The following is a 17,360-nucleotide window of genomic DNA, read 5'->3' as shown; positions in this document are numbered from 1 at the left end:
CTTTTTTCTTTTTTTAAAACCATTTTCATACTTGTAGCTTGGGTACCTTAGGTATATAAACGCACAAATTATATTGTATGTTAGCCTGATTTATACTTAGTAAGCCCTCTAAGTTTCATAAGAATAGCATTATTCTATCTAGAGAAATAAACATATTTATATAAAAAATATGCTATGTGTACTGTTCATTTTACAATATTCATTAGTGCAGATAAAATCACATATAACTTCCATTACAATATAAGCACGGTTTATATCTTATTGGATTTGAAATAAAACATATTTTCAATGATGTATACACCGTGTCACCATTTTATATCTACTTAATAAATAATACAAAAGAAGTGAGTGGTATCTTCTTAATAAATGGACACTTACTTACCTCAACTAATATGTTTCAGTTGTCGACTTTCTTCTGTGTTTGGTTTCTGGAACATCTCTTTTAAGTGTCCAACAGTAATCAGCTAGCATTTTTGAACTACACTGTCACTGGTACCTCTTCTCCATGGAGGAAATGTCCTGATGAAAATGTTCCCCATACTCATCACTAACAGCACCAAGCTTTTCAGGAAAGAAATGCAGGTGGGAGTCTAGAAAGTGAGCTTTAAGGGACATGTTGCAACCCATTTCATTGAATGATTGCCGGAAATCACTCACAATTTCACGGTAATTTGTGGCTTTCTTGTTTCCTAAAAAAATCTCTGTTAAACATTTAAATGGACACCAAGCTGCTTTCTCAACCAGAGTTAAGAGATCCTCAAATTTTTGGTCACGAATCAAACATCTTATTTGGGGGTCTACAAAAATCCCTAGCGTCACTAACCCGAGGAATTTTTTCCTTGAGGTAACAAGATCCTGCATTACTTTTGTCCACTGTCCTAACATAGTTTTTGAAGAGCCCCAACTTTATGTGAAGAGGAGGTAGAATTATCTAATCAGGGCTCACCAGTGAGGAATAAACAGCATTCTTCTGTCCAGGAGTTAATACATGCGTTGGCCATTCCTTCTTGATGTAATGTTCCGCTTTGTTCCTGCTGTCCCATTCGCAGAGGAAACAACAATATTTCGTATAACCAAGCTGCAAACCCATTAACAAAGAAATGACTTGTAAATCACAGCAAACGGTCCACTTGTATTTCTCATACTGAATTTTTCTAACACTATTTCGATGTTTTCATAAGTTTCCTTCATATTAGTTGCATAAGCCAAAGGCACTGAAGGAAATGTGTTGCTATTGTGCAAAAGGACAGCCTTAAAACTAGTTTTCAAAGAGTCAATAAGCAATCTCCACTCTGTACTTATATGTGCACGTCCAAGTCTATCCATCACAGCACAGACATTATTACAATACACTAAATCATTTTCTTGAGAATAGTAGTTTTGAAACTCTGTATGAAGGTTTCGAAAAATACACACTTTAGTGTCACGATGGAGCAGATTCCAGCCTTAAGTTTAGAATCAAGAAGTTCTGTCTGTGTATTGGAGAGTTTTAAATCCCGTATGAGGTCATTTAGTTCACCCGGAGTTATCAGATGGGAATCCAATGTAGATGTGCTTCCTATATAAGTAGGATCATCATCTTCATTTGGAACTTCAATAGTTGCCTCAAGTACGTAATCCTCATTTACTGTAAGATGAGGAGGAGGTACCGGTACAGGTAATTCTGTACTGTGTGGAACTGGCCTAATTGCTGATGCAAATTAGGGTACTGTACTGTGTGGTTAGATTTACTGCTTATTTCTTTTATCTGTGTCATACAAAAGTAGCAGTCTGAAGAATGATCTTTTGGTTCCCTCCAGATCATCGGTACTGCGAAGTTCATGTTTCGTCAACCATTTGCCAACCCAGTCAGACGTTTCACGCAAGTACAACAAATGTAGTGAGGAACCCAGTTCTTATCCTGGTCTCCTACACAGCAACCAAAATATAACTGATAACACTTTCTCACAAGTGGAGTAAAACATCGACGTTGTGATTTAAATATCAGCTCCCCACATACATAACAGAAATTGTCCGGTTTATTTACACACTTCCTCGACATCTTGTATCCTGTAAGGTATCACACACATACATACATACACACACACACACACACTCACACACACACACACACACACACACACACACACACACACACACACACACAGGAACCTACACTCCATCAAATTCCCACAAAATCCCTCTAGACATTCCCTCATACAAAAATGGTGACATGGTGTACACATCATTGAAAACGTTTTATTGGAAGTCCAATGAGGTATAAACCGTGGTATATTGTAATTTTCGTGGAAATTATATGTGTTGAAGACCGACCCGACCCCACCCGTGACCCAAATTGACTGACCCGACCCGACAACCCGACCCGAGCTGACCCGATTGGCCCGACCCAAAGTGACCCGAGTGAACCAACCCGAGGTGGCTTAACCCGACAACCGACCCGAGTGACTTGACCTTACAATCTAACCAGTTTGAGAGAGCTAGAACTTTACAAAACTGCCACCAGAAAAAAAATGCTGACCAATTCTTATGCATAAACCATTGTTTCGGCTTTTTTTACTTGTAGTATAATTATCCTCCTCATCCTCCTCAGTGTTCTCCCATTAATAAACAGGCCAGTTTCCGTGAATTAGGTAAGAAGCTTCCATTTTTGCGATTTCCCGCTAATATCTGCCTCGCAACCCAACATAAAGTACCACCCTCCTTATTACAATCTATCAATTCCAACCTTCTTACACACTCTCGCTCTCCTGATATCACCCCCTTTACTACATCCCTCAGAATGCAATCCCTTAGCAAGATCAAAACTTGTGATCCGTCCATTTTTCGCTTCCTTATATCGTTTAATATTGCTCTCGTCTCTTGCTTATTTTCAGCATTTCCTTATTCGTTTTCCTCTCTACCCTGCTAACCTTCTTTATTTTACTCCACATCCAAAGTTCCAAGGTTAAAATTTAGGCAATCAAGTTCAAAAGTCAAAATAAAATTTGACTGAGTTCTGAAGACAAGTTCTGAAGGCTAAAAGAATAAAAGTTCTGAAGACAACATTATTTTCTAGTAAGGAATGTATATAGAACTTCTTTTAATATTTTTTGCTGTGTAACAAACAATTTCATCACGTTAACATTCCGATTTTTCTATTTAAAAACAGCGTTGCTGTCTGATAGACTCATAAGGAACTAATTGCACTGAAATATCATTCTGTAGGGAATTACCTTTTATTTTTTCTTGATTAATTTATCTAGAAGATATTTGCAACGTTATATAAAATTAGCAAGTATTTTATTGCGGAGAAAGTCAAATCACTACCCGAAATAATAATAATAATAATAATAATAATAATAATAATCTGAAGGTGACCAAGAAAGTTCTGTCTCTTTGTGGAGGTCTGTGTTCAATTGGCCCTCACACCGTGAGTTGAATGCGAATGGATATAAGGTGAAGGTCAGTTGTTGGACGAGACGAGACGAGACAGAATTTTCATGAAAGGGTACGAGATGAGACAGAGCTCTTTCAATAGAAACATATGCACTTTTCCAGACGAGACTACCTTCACGACACATTTTAGAAACGAGAATGCCCCAAACCAGGTCTCGTGAGCAACACTAGTAAGTATATCCAACATACTACTTGGTTGTGGCTGTTCAGATACACCGTGAACGTGCGTAAGGACTGAGTGAACATGGGGCCTTCACAGAGCGTCATAAGAGCTTGTTTGCTGTACGAGTTCAAATTGCTGCTCCGCGGAGCGGAATATATGACAGGCCTTTGGTGAGGGTGTCGTGACTACGCGGAGAGTGCAGTGGTATGACGGTTTAAGGACGGTGACGAAACACTCGAAGACGCACCACGTGCCGGAAGACAAACAGATGTTCAAAATAAAGATCTTCGGGCAGCAATTGAGGCGAAGACAGACATGTGAGGAACTGGTACTACCTTTCAGTGTAAGTGGAGAAACCATTCGGCACCACCACCATCAACTTGGGAAGCACTGCAAGTTGGGTTGATAGGTCCTATATGATTTGACTTGGAGCCAGAAAGCAACGCGAGCAGACACCTGTGTTTCTTTGGTGTCTCGTCTGAGGAAGGAGCAATTTCTGAACAGGGTGTTGACATGTGATGGGAAGTGGGTCCTGTACGAAGCTCCACGGCGCCGTCATTGTTGGTTAGCATCCCATGAACCGGTTCAAAAACAGCCCAAGCCAGCATTACGCCAGAATAAGGTTCTCCTGTGCATTTTGTGGACTGCTCGAGGCATCGTCCATCGGGAACTGGTACCAGCTGGTCAGATCATCAATGCAACTGTGTACTGTCACTGTGTACTGTCTGGATCCAGCAGTTCTGAATCGCAAAGGGGTCCTCTTGTTACAAGGCAACGCTAAGCCCCACGTGGCTAAAATGACCCAGTACATCATTCTACGCCTTGGATGGAAAACACTATTGGATCCGCCATACTCCACGGACATTGTACCGTCCGATTATCACCTGTTCCATTCCTTGGACAATCACCTTAGAGAACGCCAATTCAAACAGCTAGTAGAGGTTCAATATGCACTTGATACCTTCTTCACTTCACGTCCCACCAAATTCGACTGCGATGGAATCCATGGCCTTCCAGAACGTTTTCAGAAGGTCGTCGAGGCTGATGGAGACGATTTTTGATATTCCAGGTACGTCTTAGGTTACATACCAATGTTCGAAGGTGTTGGTGAAAAGGCGGCGGAACTTTCTTGGGCACTTTTAAAGTTATAATAATAATAATAATAATAATAATAATAATAATAATAATAATAATAATAATAATAATAATAATAATAATAATAATAATAATGTGTCCTGCCCAAAGGCAGATGTTTGACCCGAAGGTCCATGGGTATTGATTCCAGCTCGTACCAAGTAAGTTTTCTGGTGGACAAACCCCATGTGCATGGGTTTTCTCGGTGTTCTCCCATTTCCTCCCACTTTCTTCATTCAACCACTTCAATTATTTCTCATCATCACTGTCTCTCTTAGCGTTGGTGCATAACGTGGGACGTTAACTAGATATTTCCTTTCAATTTCACTTAATGTGACATTTAACTTGACATAGAAACGCAGAAAGGAAAAAAGTCAGTAGTAATATTAATTACAATTACAATACCAATTAGTTAATATAGGGTAAAATTAAAATTTTATTACTATTTCACCTTCAATTAGTCACATTTATCATTCATTCACCAACTTCGAATTGAATTCTACAACAAAGCTCTTTATAGTATTCCGTATAGAAAATAAGTGAAGAATGTGACGACCCGACCCGAGTGACCCGACACGAGCTAACCCGACTGACCCGACCCGACAACCCGACCCGTAACCCGACCCGTTTGAGAGCATTATCAGAGGGGTGCTATTTACAGTACAATTTATTTTGTATGGTTTAGCATACTTTAAGGCTACCATACTTTTTGAAAACAGAAAAAACGGGACATCTTACAAATTAGTAGTAAATATTGCATTTTGTATTAATTTTATCTTTCGAATTTTACTACAGTATCGCACTAGTTATACAACTTAAAATAATGTATTAATATAGTCCATACTCAGTGGCGTATTTAGGGGGAGGGCTTCCGGGCTCAAGCCCCCCACCGAAATCTTACTTACTATAGTAAAGTATATGAAATATCTTGCAAAATTTTCATATTTTCAGGCAAAGCACCCCCGGAAGTTAGCAAAGCCCCTCCCGAAACAAAATCGTAAATACGCCACTGTCCATACTTAATCAACAGTGCTAAAAATTATTATAGAAGCTAGAAGCTGTTATACAATATAAACGCAATCAGTGAACACACAATATTTAGGCAAAAATTATATTTTCAATATTATTACGCATACCACCTTTACATGCTCTACATGTCTATAAAGAAAAATATCCAGATTTATGAAGTTGTTTCAAAATTTCAATAGGCTGATTTATTTTTGTTAACCTAAAATGCGAACTAAAAGAAAGCAATTTGCATAATTGTTTTTCTGAAGCAGAAAAAAAAAGTGTTTTCGGGGCTGGTCTGCAACGTCACAAGAATTTGTTGCCACCTCGGGGTATACATTCTTACTTTTAGTGATAAGAGTGCTACTTAGGAGGATTTAAACATTGCATGTTATATCCGGGGAAAAAGCGATTGCAATAATAATAAAGATTAGAATGAAATTGTTCCTATAGTATTGTCGGAATTGAAAGCAAAAGGAATAAGTCGATTTTATTATCTTTTCAGAAATTTTGATATGTAATTAATAATAATAATAAAGAAAAAAACAGGACAAGAAGGAAAATTTCTTCACACCGGGACAAATTTTAAGAAACCGGGGCGTATGGTAGCCTTACATACTTATTTGCATGCGGAGTGTCAGTACGGAGCCACTACGTAGCAGAGTTGAAACAAAACCTCTTAAATAGGTTGCCAACTCAGGAAAACAAAATTACCGGCACACCCTCAAAATTATCTGTACAAATGAGAAACTGAAGACTGTATTGATCGTTATTGTATTTACCAGCAATTGCCACTTGTTTAAAATTATCGAAACAGATGAATAATACTGGATATTAATCTTTATGTAACAATAGTTGATTCATAAAATGAAATTTATTCTATAAACTTCACTTCAAACAAAGGAAATTGCTTTAAAAAGTCATTTTCTACTCTCAATAAATGAATGAAATTCTTTTACAATAAAATATAAGTGTTATCAAATTTGTTATGTTAAATAAATAAAAAAAACTGCCATACGTTAAAAAAATATCGATAATGTATAATACAACGGAAATTTGTGTTTGTAAAGGCACTGTTGAAAAATTTCGATGTTCAATGTTATATTCTGGATTGCAGATTCCAAAATACCGGTCAGAAGGGGTCTAATAAGAAGTTTGTACCAGTTACCGGCCTTAATCAAAATTACAGCAAATACCGGCCAGTTAGCAACTCTACTCGTAAATCAGAATGCTGAATGCACCAAAATACTTCACCATGCATTCTATAGTTTCTGCAAAATGAGTTTAATGAAGATGATCAAATAAAACAAAATACTGTGTTATAATTTTCCCTTTAACAGTCTACTTTGTGAATTTGTTATATCTTCCACTTATCAATTTCCTGTACGAGATGAGAATAACGGTTTCTGCGCAAGATAGAAAGAAAAAAAGACATTTTTCTCATAAGGATTCAGTTCACGTAAGAAATAATGAATAAGTTTAATAATAAGAGCCGAGGAGTGAAAAACTAACTCAGCAATAATGATTGTAAGTATAAATATAAATATATATAAAAAAAAACATTTAATTCCATCATCGTTAGGATAAGATCAATATAGTGAATCACACGATAGTGTGAACAAACCAAACCACACAATAGTGTGAACAAAGTCCTGTTAGAAAAATACTCCATAAATGTGACACATTTTTTAAATGCTTCTACCATTTATACAAACCCTCACATTGTTTTCGTTCTGGCGGCGCCCCTAAGAGAGTACAAACGAAAATTTCGCCTGCACATTTCTGTGCAAATGATGTACAAGCGATTGATATAATTTGTGATTGAATTGGATATGGTGGGGGCTACCATTTAGACAGCCCCACTTTGTTTTCGTTCTGGCGGCGCCATTAATTGTGTACAAACGAAAATTACGCATGCATATTTCTGTACAAACGATGTACAAACGATTACGAAAATTTGTGATTCAATTGGACATGTTGGTGGGAAGCTACCACTTAGAGAGCCCCAGTTTGTTTTCGTTCTGGCGGCGCCCCTAATTGTGTACAAACGAAAATTTTGCCTGAACATTTCTGTAAAAACGACGTACAAACGATTGCGACAATTTGTGATTGAATTGGACATGGTCGGGGGCTACCACTTAGACAGCCCCACTTAGTTTTCGTTCTAGCGGCGCCCCTAATTGTGTACAAACAAACATTTCGCCTGCTCGTTTCTGTACAAACGAAGTACAAACGATTCCGACAATTTGTGATTCAATTGGACATGGTGGGGAGGTATTACTTAGAAAGCACCCTACTTTGTTTTCGTTCTGGCGGCGTCCCTAATTGTGTACAAACAAACATTTCGCCTGCACATTTATGTACAAACGACGTACAAACGAATGCGACTATTTCTGATTGAATTAGACATGGTGGGGGGCTACCACTTAGACAGCCACCACTTTGTTTTCGTTCTGGCGGCGCCCCTAATTGCGAACAAACAAACATTTCGCCTGCCCGTTTCTGTACAAACGAAGTACAAAATTGCGATAATTTGTGATTGAATTGGACATGGTGGGGGGGCTACCACTTAGACAGCCCCCTTTTTTCTGTTCTGGCGGCGCCCCTAATTGTGTACAAACGAAACTTTTGCCTGCACATTTCTGTACACACGAAGTAGAAACGATTGCGATAATTTGTGATAGAATAGAAGATGTTGGTGGGGGGCTACCAGTTAGACAGTCCCCCACTTTGTTTTCGTTCTGGCGTCGCCCCTAATAGTGTACAAACGAAAATTTGGCCTGCACATTTCTGTACAAACAATGTACAAACGATTGCGATACTTTGTGATTCAATTGGACATCGTGGGGGGAGCTACCACTCAGACAGCTCCCCACTTTGTTTTCGTTCTGGCGGCGCCCCTAAGTTTGTTCAAACAAACATTTCGCCTGCACATTTCTGTACAAACGATGCACAAACGAATGCGACAACTTGTGATTGAATTGGTTTTGTGGGGGGGCTACAACTTAGACAGCCCCTATTTTTTCTGTTCTGGCGGCGCCCTTAATTATGTACAAACGAAAATTTCGGGTGCACATTTCTGTACAAACGAAGTACAAACGATTGCGATAATTAAGTGATTGAATAGAACATGTTGGATGGTACCAGTTAAACAGCCCCAATTTGTTTTCGTTCTGGCGGCGCCCCTAATAGTGTACAAACGAAAATTTGGCCTGTACATTTCTGTACAAACAATGTACAAACGATTGCGGCAATTTCTGATTTAATTGGACATGGTAGGGGCTACCATTTAGGGGAACTCCCTCGAGAGGAATCACTCTACTTATTTATTGCAAAAAGCAGAATTTAAAAATTCGCATTCGTCCAAAGTTATCGTGTGAAGTAACAGCCGTTTGTATGTACGTACTAATATTGATAAGTTCCACTACGCGATCCCAATTAATAGTTCATATACCCGCGCCACACACACACACAGTAGCATTTGTACACACGAAAGTATACCTGGTAGTATCCACACGCTTACGCCGGAAACTAGAAACAAACAAACACACACACACACACACACAGGGACAGAGAGAGAGAAAGAGAATATCTTGTTGTACCTTTATACTGAATGCACCATTACTCACAAAATTAGTTAAAAAAGAAAAAAGAAAAAAGTTGTAAATGAAACTTTCAAAGATTGGTACCACTGCTGCGTGTCACACATGAGATTGTTCCATAATGATTGATTCGTAATATGATGTATATGGGTTTCTTAATGGTAGTATAACAAAATGCCTTCAAATTGACCACTAAATAAAAAGTGAAATTTATTTCTCAAATTTTGTAAAATCGAAGTCGGTGGGCATTATGGGAACAGTCTACAATAACAATATATGCAAATAAATATTAATATACTTCACGTTTTCCAGTGGGTGCAAGAAAGCTTCGAATAGTATTTGTTGCCAGAAGCATTAGCTGATGTAAATATATATATATATATATATATATATATATATATATATATATATATATATATATATTGTGTGTGTGTGTGTGTATATTGTCTCCTTTCTAAGTGATTTCTTCTTAGGAAGCTAAATTTGTAATAATACGTGTTACAAGACCTATGCGACAATTTTCGGAAGATTATTCCGGACACGAAAGAAAGACTTTTTGAACTTTAGTGCAACTAGTTTCGGAGCTGCAAGATGCCGAATGCGTAGGAAATTGAATTTCAAGGGAATATAATTTTAAAACTACTCAATGTAGAGGGTGCGGCTTCCTAAATTACTGTCGAAGTCATATCTTTTCTATTTACAAATGTTTGTTTCAAAATTATGTATTGTGTCCGGAATAACCTCCCGAAGTTTGTCGCATACGTTTTGGAACACCCTGTACATGTACATATAGCTTTATTAAGTTTTTTAAAGTATTATGGAGCTTACAAAACGAAATGTGAGGAAAGATAGGAACACTTTAAACTTATTAATATTGTATTACATAGTGAACGTTTCTTACGAATTTTAAAAACGTATGTTTTTTTTTTTCCTTTTTCACCTAATGATTCAAATGTTTTTGTTGTTTAGTGTAATATATTTTGCCTCTTGGAACTCGCATTTCTATTGCATTTGTACTTGACGTAAGCTAAATTAGTAATAATACACAGGGTGTTACAAGATCTATACGGCAAATTCTGGGAGGTTATTCCTCTCTCACACACAAAGAGTTCTTTTGAGTTGAGTTGATTTTGGGTTTAACGTCCAAAAAGTTCTTTTGAACTTTTGTTTAGTCACATTGACACCCGTTTAGTGACACGTTGAAAGGACTGTCACTCCGTTTGACATTTCAGTTTTGTAAACTTGACATTCCAGAAGGGTGAAATTTGACGTCATTCTGGAGTTTTCTGCAATCTGTTATTTTTGGTAGCTAAGCATAGCTTTCCTTTTCTTTCCTCCCCCCTTTTTTTGGATTTTCTGTCATTTGTACTTCAAGGAAACCAAATTAATAATAACACTATTATGTACTGTATATATGGAACTATTACTTATACAAGTAAAATAAATCAGTATATTCTGTACCCCGAATTATTATTAAATATTTAAAATTTGACGAATTCTGTTATTACTTTTATTCCAGATAGGGAGATAATTGGTTAGAATCTTGTACCTAGAATAGGACCTTAGGTACTTTGATTATTCAGTACCTGTACAGTACCTATCTTGGGTAGTACTTTGGATATCTATTACCTGATACCTGTTACCGATACAAATTTGAGTCAGTGCCTTGTACCTGTACTAAGATATAAGAAATCGTGCCTAACCCAATAGTGATTATCTTCTGCAGATATTTTTGCGTCTGGGTTCTTCGGCGATTACACAACCCGGGAAAGTGGAGGTGGAAAGAATATAAAAGAAGAGATCCGTGTCCCCCAAATGATTTCCTGGATCCAACAAATGACCGACTTCTAAAACATTATCCTAAGATTACTTCGCTTCAGTTATTTAAAAATAACAAAGTGTACATATAATTAATAATTTACGGAAGTTGCAGCTTCTTTAACCCAAATGAAAAAAAAAACTTGTGCTTCAATTATATCCAAATTTAAAGGAAAAGGTTTAGATAATAGAACTATATTATTGCATACCATTTACAATTTTTCGAGTGTGTAATTCTTTAGCTTTGTGACAACATAAACTGCATAATAAACATATGGACTTTGAAAAATACTTCTTTGACAGCAGATTACACAATTTATTTGACTTATTGACAGTTTGAAGACAAACGTTTTAACAAGGTACTATAAATACTGCCATAAAACAATGGTACTAAACTGCTTTATAAGTACTTTATATTTTTATATGCTATAACTAGTGTTTTAAAAACATATTTTTTATTGGATGGAAAATTTGATGAAAAACGCTTTTATTCTGTTTTGCAGGTTTTTTTTTTTTTTTTTTTTTGCTACTTGGTGTAAAACAGGAAGTGAGATATAGCTGTTAATAAAAAAAATTATGGTGTTTTTTAATCACGAATAATAAATAAATATTTTTGTCAGTAAATCTTAGTCTTATGTAGATAGGTTCTGTGTACAAGGGCTTAAATTGAAATAGTTATACACAAATTTATGTTTTTTCCGGGGTAGTAGTTCTTGGTTAAGCATAATAAAAACTACCTGGTACATAATATTTATGGAGAAAAAAAAGAAAAAAGCTAAAAAAATATAATTTTTTCGGACGGAAACTAAAATTTTCCGTTTTTTCAGGCCTCAAATTTTTTAACGTTTGTATATTGTAGCTGCCCCTCCTAGATAAACCTGCTGGCTACACCCCTGTTCTAGTGTAATGTAATCCGATCTACATTCATCCCTCACCCATAGGCATAACTACTATGGCACAAAACTAAAGGGGCCCATAGACGATCAATGGTTTGTACAAACATTAAGTTTGTGCAAACACTGTGTTTGCGCAAACTCTCTGCCATACACGATTCTACTCTTTGTACAAACTTCAGTTCAATTTTGAGTTTGATCGCGTAAGTATGTCCACTGAAGCAGTTTGTTTAGCTATAATAATGGCTTGTGCATGGAAGGGGGAAAACCCGCGAAACCAAAAAGGAAGAACAGGTTGTGGATGAGAGAGTGGTTCAAGAAACGGTCTAGTTTAGTCATCAAAATTTAATTGCCGACAGGCACGTAGCCAGGATTTCGTAATGGGGGAGGGCCATGATATGAAATACGGTGGTCGATCAATCTAAAGTACTTTACTATCAACATATATCGGTTTGTTAGGACAATAAAATGAGGATATGTTGTCAAGTATTTAATAACAAACTATGAAGAAATTTCGAGCAAAATAATAAAAAAAACGTATTGAAAAAATTATAAACTATTTACGCCCTTCTTCTGTTTATTCAAATATAACAATTTTCCTTTCATTATGACCATAACTATTATAAAAAGTACATATTCACTATTATAAACAGTACATACTAAATAATGTCTTGTAAAGTATTTTACAATATTTGCGTTCCTTCGTTTCCCGGCGGGAGTTCATGTGGTTCGGATTCCACGTTAATCAGTAGGTCCACGTCTCATATAGCCTTGCTGCTGAAAGGGACGATAAACTAAACTCAACTCAACTATATTTGCGTTCGTTTCTCTGTTGAATCAAATGTTAACAGAACTTTCTTTCCACATAAATTTTTGTTTTTATTATTCCGTCAACTACTGTCTGTTCCAAATAATATGTCAAAAGAGCAGTAGAAATTTGTTTTTGAAATAACATGTTTCATACTGTAAGGATGCGATGAAAAATTATGATTTAAAAAAATGTCCACACAATTACACAACGGCACTATGCTTTCGGAAACTTGAAATCTCCCTGACTAGTAGCAGAAATTCTGACAATTCCGTAACTTTTATAGAAATTGCAAATTCCCTGTCTCTTCCAGGATATCTCGCTCACCTCGCCACCATGTATTGCAAGTAATACAAATTTCCTCATGAGAAAGAGTAACCAAAAGCTTCCTGTAGTTTATTTTTAACGCTGATCCTTTTTTTCTCATTTCATTTTGTTTAATCTTCCCTTATTTTTTTTCATTTCTGGACTCGAAGGAGGGATCCTGACTCCCCTAAACCCCCCTTGGCTACATGGTTGTTGCCGAGCTTGAGATAAGTTTGACTGTGGTCTTATTTACGAATGGATTCAACTATATTTGGTGAAATATTGGAAATGGGTACTCCTCTTATTCGAGAACAGGATACAAATATGAAAGATGCAGTATCTCGCGAGCAGAGGTTCTTTGACACTTTGCATTATCTTGCGTGCGGAAACACGTACGAGGACTTAAATTTGAAACAGCCATTGCACCCCAGACGCTTGGACAAATTATTATAGAAACGTGTGAGGCCGCATTTTTCAGATTCCTGTTTTTATAATCTTCACTCTTTATCTTCCACAGTTCAGGTAAATTTCGATAAAGTTCAATAAATTCTTGCCAGAATTCTTGAATCCTATTCATTAACGCCACAGCGCGAGAAATAATCGTTTCTACATAAGGTCTTCTACCTCTAGGGCCCATACACGGTCCACGGTTTGTGCAAACAATTTGACCGTGTATGGTGCTGTATGAACTGTTTGCACAAACATTTGTGCACACTTTTTCCACATCGAACTCGTTCAAAAATTGTTTACACAAACATGATGTTTGCGCAAACACGTGGACCGTGTATGGGCATGTTTGTGCAAACACGAGCTTTATTTCCGAGTAAGAGGCCTAGTGTACAGACGCTTATTTCTTGCGCTATAGCGTCAATGAATAGGAATCAACAATTCTGGAGAGAATTTATTGAACTTTATCGAAATTTACCTGAACTGTGGAGGGTAAAGAGTAAAGATTATAAAAACAGGAATCTGAAAAATGCGGCGTATGAGAAATTGGTGGCTAAAATGAAGAAAATAGATTAGAAGGCGGATAGATAGTCAGTGAGGAATACAATCAATTTTCCAATATTTCACCACATGTAGTTGAATCCATTCGTAAATAATTTTTATAGTCCACAGTCGAACTTATCTCAGGTTCGAATATTACATAGGTATTTGATGACTAAACTTAGACCGTTTCTTGAACCACTCTTTCATCACACCCTCTTCTTCCGTTTTGGTTTCGCAGGTCTTTCCGCTTCCAAAGCACAAGCAATTACTATCGCTAAACGAGCTGCTTCAGTGGACATGTTTACGCGATCAAACTCAAAATTGAACTGAAGTTTGTTCAAACAGTTGAACCGTGTATGGCCGAATGTTTGCGCAAACACAGTGTTTGCACAAACATGATGTTTGCACAAACCGTGGATCATCTATGGGCCTCTTTAGAAATAAACCTCGTGTTTGCACAAACATGCCCATACACAGTCCACGTGATTGCGCAAAAGTAGTATCATTGATACCAGTTCTGACGCACTTTCTCCATCCAACCCCAAACCCTCCACTGACCATAGTACTTAAACGAAGTTACAGAGCGCAAAAGTAGATTGAGTATTGTACCTTGTGCACTTGCTTTTATCACATTTAGAATCAAATCGCGTAAATCAATGTAATTATAACAAACAAAAAATGAGCTAACTATTGTGGATATTTTATATTTAATAAATCATGAAGAAGTGTGTAATTTGTGGAGAATTAAAACAATACCAAGAGTTCTCTAGAAATGGTAATACAAGACGAGATGAGTGTAAAGCATGCCGGAATAAAATGAGCAAACAAAATGATGAAACAGAAAAAATAAGCGCGTTTGCTTATCATGTTGTAAATCCTGAAGAATTATCAGAAAAAGAATTTAGAGACTTACAAAACGAATTGAATGTTATCAAACTAATGTTTTTAGAATTTTACATCGACTACAAGAATGGGAAAGCTCAACTTGATGAAAGAGCAAAATATCATCTTAATAAAATACACGAGCTGTGGAATAATGCATTACCCTATAAGAATTTAGACTACTATTTTAGTTTTAAGAACCATCATATCTTTATTAATCATATTAATAATAAGAAGTGGAGTGATTATATAAGTGCATTTTTGAAATGGAGGGTAAGGATGATGCCTTATTCAAATTGGGAGTGAAGCTAAATAAACATTTGTTTTATGAAATTACTCATAAAAACTTACATCTAAAACTTATAACTTATAGTACTGTCTTTGATTGAAAAAAAAGTTTTTGTTTGATCAAAATCGGCCCACAGATGGCTGAATGATGATAAATTAAAGTTAAGTATGTTGATTCGCTCTTACATACATATACACTTACGCTAGAAGCGCATACATATATCCAGTTTACAAGCAAGTTGAGAGAAGAAGAATGAGCATATATGTACATGAGATTTATAGTCTCTTTCTTTTTCCTTCTTCCCACACCAACATACATATATATGCATTAGCCTCCTCATACCAGCAGAACTTTTTAACTAGCACTCGTGAGATGCAGCTGTATACCGATGACGTCGTATAATACCTGTTAGACAACGTCATATATACATATTCAAGCACTCTTTTTGTCTTCACCAGAGAGCGCTGTACCGATGACGTTGTATAATAGCTGTTAGACTACGTCACTGAATCCACAAAAAATATCTCTCGAGTCTTTTTCTCTCATTCCTTCCCATCAACACTCAGTGATAAACTACATGATATGAGACATCATCTATTGAGTAGGTGAGTAACTTCTTGATCATAGCCATCTAGCTGGTAAATATAGCTAAAACATAAATGTTCAAAAAAAGAAAAAAAGTCAGTGTCTCCAACTCAATATATTTTTTCGGAACGTTCCAGGATTTTAATTTTTCAAGATATCACTTTAAAACATATAGGGATGAATTCACCCCACTACTAATAAATATGATAATTGTTAAAAATGAGTTGGCAACACTGGGAGTCCCACCCCCAAATAACGTTATTATTTAATACCTCGGCCCCTAATTAACCGATTTTCAAAATTCAAACGGCAAATAAATACTAATAACAGAACCAATTTTTTAAAATGCACAGATGGTTGCATAACCCACAGCATATGTTTCCTTTTTCAATATCTCTACAAAATTTCAACAAATCGAAAAATAAAAAAATACTACCATATGTCAAATAAAATTTTAATACTTTTTTAAAGAATAACATTTTTCAGAAAACTCAAAAATAAACCCGTAAAAAATTCCCGAAATTTTGAACTTGCTGTAACTTCGTCAAATATTAACCGATTTTCCAAATTCAAACGACAATCAATAGACAACTTAATTTCCTATCTATTGAATGCCTTACAAATTGCATAACTCTAAGGATATATTTATAAAAAACTCAAATAAATCCCTTATTCATACATGTATCTTTAAAATTCAAATGACATTGTGTTCTGTATATCCAAAGGCCTTAGTTTTTATAGTGTTGATACTATAAAAACTCTTATACACTTAAAACATACTTAAAACATACTTAAAATTACAAGTTCGGATACTGATAATGGAATCTTCTGCTAACCTCGTTCTCTATAGGAAACAATGACTTCTTAAACTCTGTCCACTAATCATAATTCAAGCTGAATAGACAGCCGTTAATATCAAAAACTACTTCAACTTCGGTTTGCACATTTTTTACAATTACATTAAAGTTATTAGTAAGTATAAATTTCTTTTGAGGATCCATTTCTAACCACTCCATTTTTTACTTCTGACAACATATTTTTGTTCATTTTTTGGATTTACAAAACCGATCCTCATTTGAAATTTACATACAGAACTCAACAGTTGGATAATTATCTTTTAAACCAGTGTATTTGATTTTTATTCCATCTTTAACGATCTCATCAATCATTTTATCTGTTAAGTGTTTTGTAAATCTAGGTGGAAGAAATACCTTAAACTCCTCACACTCAACTAAAATGCTCTTTCCATACTTAGTTTTAATCTTTTCCATTTTCACAATCTTATATTCTGTATTTAATTCTAATTCTCTTAATCCAATAACCTGTTTTTGTTCAAGACTTCCAAGTTTATTTAAAAGTTCAATATGACTCGCCATCGTATTTATTATATTAAACTTTTTAAAAATCAGTTTCTAATAGTCTCGAATTTCGTTAAGTATATCATTGA

Source organism: Thermobia domestica, chromosome 9 (genome assembly GCF_964235325.1).
Source record: "Thermobia domestica chromosome 9, izTheDome1.hap1.1, whole genome shotgun sequence".
In the NCBI taxonomy this organism is placed as follows: Eukaryota; Metazoa; Arthropoda; class Insecta; order Zygentoma; family Lepismatidae; genus Thermobia; species Thermobia domestica.
Note: the sequence above shows the minus strand (reverse complement) of the source record.